Source organism: Cyprinodon tularosa, unplaced genomic scaffold (genome assembly GCF_016077235.1).
Source record: "Cyprinodon tularosa strain WSP-4 unplaced genomic scaffold, ASM1607723v1 ctg21, whole genome shotgun sequence".
Taxonomy (NCBI): domain Eukaryota; kingdom Metazoa; phylum Chordata; class Actinopteri; order Cyprinodontiformes; family Cyprinodontidae; genus Cyprinodon; species Cyprinodon tularosa.
The window spans coordinates 612,220-617,319 of NW_024038778.1; positions in this window are offsets into that span (position 1 = coordinate 612,220).

The window sequence follows — 5,100 nt, forward strand, 5'->3', positions numbered from 1 at the left end:
GATTACAACACCACACTTCATGTAGAAGTAGAACATAGTTTCCTTTTTTTTAAAAATAATATCCTGTTGGGCAATAACCTGGCAGTATCCAGATTGGTGTGTAGAACTAAGTTGAGTTATCAATCTGGGATGGCTGTCGTTCAGTCTGTCTGATTAAAGGAGGGACGTTTAGTACAATGCTTTGACCTTATTGGGAGATATGGCAGCTAGTACCATAATACCATGATATGCTTTCAGCCAAATTGGTCATCCATGAGAGCCACCAACGGAGACACGATGATCACAATAGGATTCATCTGCAGCTTCTTGAGTGTTTTCACTACTAGCTGAGTAAGCTGATAAATCAAACTTTTTCCAAATGCTGTCGGAAGAAAAGAACAGACATCTTTCCAATTTACTAATGCACGAAGGGCTTTTCCTTGCTCCTTTTTAAAACAAGAAATGGTCACTATTTTTTCTAAAATTGAGTCAACTGTATAGACAGGTGAGTTCTTCAGTGTAGCCATGTTCGTAATTCTCGCAAGGTCCTTCTGACTGTCATCATTCCCACATGACTCGTCCCCAAAAACCACTAATGGTATGTCATTGGTCTGACTTGCTGGTTGTTACAAGACGGACATATTAACAGTGGTCTGTCAAGATGGATTTGATGTGAGACTGAAGCCAGCCAAGGTTAGTCTAGCAATGTGGCAATAAGAGCGGTTGTCTTAATGCCAGAAAGAGCCCAACATATTTTACAAAAGTGGGACATTAACGCTTTTGCCATAGTGCTCTGCTTGATTTATGTAAGTATGTATCTAAGTTTTATTATGATTAATGTAGGGAATAATTCATGTTATGTAGATGCTACATTGAAAAAGTAGAAGTGAAGAGAGAAATGAGAAGGAAAAAAGGGAGAAAAGAAAGAGGAGATAGAAGAGAGCAATTGACAAATTTAATCAGTCTGCTTCATCACCTGCAAAGAGAGGCGTAAAAAGAAGAGCGCAACCAACTGATATACAACTACAGATACAGTACAGCAACACCATAATACCATCTCTGAAATATATACAGTGTTAATCAGTATGGAATGCATAAGTGGTAGCTGCAGATAAATAGTGGCGAGTAAGTAACTGGATTCAAGCACCTGTAGATGTTTGTGAGAGTGTGTGTGTAAGGTTTTTCCCATGGGGAAAATGCTCAATAGGTTTTGTGAAGAGCCAAAGAACCCGCATAAGCTAGGCATACACTGCATGAGCCGATTCTCCAATCGTGCAAGAATTCATCAGCCTCATCATGCGTCCTTCGTCATGCAGTATACAGGGGTAACGAGGGATGATCAGCCTATCATGACAAGGAATCGTAAGGTCGGGATAAAATCAAACATGTTTGAAATCCTGCTGTTGAAGCAGAGCTACTGTATGAGTGTCAAAGAGCTGATTTACCAGAACCTTGCGCACTGCGCATCTGCAAACAAGGGAGTTCTTCATCTTTTAGATTGACGAATCCAACCAGCGCCATCTCTTGGCACAGAGGTCCACATGGGGATTTTGGACGTTTATTTTGTGCAGTTAGATCACATGATAGCATCAGGTCCTACAGTGTAAAAACATACATTGTGGGCTGTGAACTTTTAAACCATGAGGTTTGGTCGTACAGTTTGAGCTGTAGCTGAGTACAATGATTGAAAATATCATACTGGTATGCCCAGCCTTAAAGATTTGTGCTAGAATGAGTGATTTGTTTTTCTGTCCATCACAGCATTTTGTCCGGGTCCTACAACAGGAAAGAAAACCCAGATTACCCATACTTCGCTGTCAGTTTGGTTTTCCTTTTCTAAAATGTTTTGTTGGTTTTACAGCTTTATAACTGGATATAGATCTGGAAGAATGTTCTACTTTTTTTTCCTCAGCAATCCAGAGAATGTTTTCTCAAATATTTTGATAATTCTGGGAAAATAATAGTTTCTTTTTTTGATGAACAGTGCATTTGGCTTGAATCTTTCCCATAACTGCTATAGTATTTCCTTTCTAGGCCCTTTCTTACATTTGAGTCATGAATAAAGATCTTGAACTTTAGCCTGCACTGCTTTGATGATTATCCAGACTCATTCATGACTGTTAGACATTGATGCACTCTTCATATTTTCCTGATTATTGGATAATGGTTCCCACTGTGGTTTGCTGAAGTCCTGAAGCCTTAGAAATGGCAGTGTTACCCTACCCTAACACTAGACAATTACTTTTCAATCTGTTCTTGCATTTTTTGAATGTGCTTTTTTTGTGAGTTTGCTTATCCTACTTCATGTTGTCACCAAGGTTCTGTTTTGTGATTGGATTATTTGACTCCAAGGTTTTGCAATAATCAGACCTGGATGCAACTGGTGAATCACAAAATAAGGTCAGGTTGGTTTTGTTATAAATTTTTTTTTAATATATGAAACTGGAGCAAACACTTTTTTCACAGTACTGTATACACTTCTTTGTAGATCCAAGATTTAAAGCCAGACTTTAAATGTTTTTTCTACTGTGTTAAAATACAGAACTGTAAATCACTGTTTCAATATCACATCTATAGTGCAGTATTTTATGAGTCAATTTATAGTTTTGGCATGTCAGACAGTAACTTGGCTCCGGATTTCTGTAATTTATCTTAACAGGCGGACACAGCATTTGTTGCTCTTGTTAGTCATTTGGTTCCGGACCAGCACAATATAAAAAGCTGGAAAAAAGATTTGGCAATCGTCTCTGAAGCTGTTACAGTCAAAAGCAACAGTCATATTCTTTCTGGCAATTCTTGTCTGATTGAGTGAAAATGACCTTCCAAAGCTGGGTGATTATTTCAGGATTATTGAGTGAAAAGTCAGAGCAAACCTTTATATTAGACATTATAGCTTTGACCAGCATTACTTGATGCATTTCTTTAAACCTGTTTCCTTAATGCTAGTTTTATGTCACGGTTCCTCTACACTACTTCCTCTGAATTAAGTAAGGTGCAGCACAGCATCCATGCCTGGAAGAACTGGACCAAGCCACTTGCTCAGCCATCAGGACACCCTCTGCTGCATGAAGTCCCTGCCAATGAAACCAGCTGCAGGCAGAGAAAATCGGTTTAATTCGCGCCAGTTGGTTCTGCAGAACCTCATCGCTCCAGCAGACCTTCCCATCAACTGCTTTTCCCAAGATGAAAACAGTGTGAGTCAAAGGAAATGGACCCAGCAGAAATGGGCCAGCTGGATGAAGCTGTAGACATGGAGGTCTATCAGAGAGAATCCTTTTGGATGAGGAGGGAACTAATCACCGTTTCATACAGTCATCCAACCTCACCAGAAAAAAAGAAAACCAACAAACACATAATAGGTTGTGAAAAGAATTTGTATGTCTGTCTGACTATACTACAAATGAAAAATTCAATGCTTAATAATTAATCAACTAATGTGAAAAAAGGATAAATTAAGTAAAGTAAAGTAAAAAGTTCTTTATTGGTACCTTTAACAGACATTAGGGGCACACAATGCTTTACAACCATGCAGAATTCAAAGATAAAAGTGTAAAAAACATAATAGAGTAAAAGTCTGTCGATGAAGATTCTCAGTCATCCAGGTCACAGTAATTCTGTAAAAGTTTAAGAAAAACAAAAACAATCCACTGGATTTGGTTTCCAAGGTTTGAAGACGTTTTGCTTCCCCTCCAGGAAGCTGTCACAAAGCAGCTTCCTGGAGTGGAAGCGAAACTTAAATTGTGTGCAGACAGAAATTCTCCAGCTAAATGTAGCCAGTAAATGGGTATGTAAGACTGCAACGTTTTTTCTCATTAAACACATTTCTAATGATAGCATTTCTATAGCGTTTCTGTATTTGGACCTTTGAGCCTGCCTGCCCCTGTCTCATCTTTTTGCCCAGCCTATCTTTAGACTCCTGTTGGATTCTTCTATAGACTGAACCTGGATCTGCGTCTTGACTTAGCCTTGTGGATTATCCTGCCTTCCTTTGTCAGCTCGGATCTGATCTCCTGTCAGCGATGCAGTATTCTAGGCTTCTGTGTCCGAGCTGTCTGGCAGCGTCCGCTGCATGTTGAGGCTGGAATCATCCTCATTCTCTGGACAGACTGAACTGTCAAACCAGGTTAGTGACTCACGTGTTTATAACCATCCTTTAACAGATTATCATGGTCACTAACCTGTGTTTCTCTCTTATAGACGTTTCTGTTACAGGCGCCCTAGCCGCTGAAGCCACAGATCCATGGGCAATTGGTTAAATACGTAAAAACGTTTTAAGTCATTCCACTGTCTGTCTTGCCTAAAGTCTGGGTCCTCTGTTCTGAGCATTTTAGTAAAGTTATCAGATTAATATTATCCAAAAGAATTTTTTGATATTAGTACCGTATAATGAAGATTACTCCTCCAAGCAGTGAATATCTAATGACACCCTTATGGTTTAAAAGGATCCAACCACTATCTAAGTATTACATGGACTTGTTCAAATGTTCTGCACTAAAAGTGAAACAAGTTTCAAAATATTTTTTTCTCCTTAGGAATTACATCTTGTGCAACTATAGGGGTGTTTGAATTCATTACAGTAGAATAGAATAGGTTTATTGTTATTCATTTTATACTTCCATCAATCTAATCAGTATGTAGTTCAGTATTCTATACTTTTGAAACTGTTTTTCTTCATGTGTTTAATTCTTACTCCATTTGCAATTCTTTTTTAAAACATGTAATATGGATTGCTTTGGTTTATACTGACCTCTGATGTGAATTCTACATTCATAAATATCCTTAGAAATATACTGACAGAGGAAAGTTGCATATGTTACATATTTCCTCCACTGTCTGACAACATTGACATTTGTCATTTAAACTTGCAAAACATAAAGAAAGATAGAAATGTAATACCCCAGTGCCTGAGAAATCAACCCTAATTTATAAACGTAATACGTTAAAACATCTGAGATCAATTTACACGCCTCAGTCAGAGGGACTAAATAAAGAGTCGCTGAACTGTGCTGAGTGACATTTTTTATTTGTTTTTTGCAGCGGAGTGCTTCCTTGGAAATAAGAAGTTTATTTAATCTCATACATGTGATAAAGCATCTGTTTATTGGAAAGGGACACTTTCTT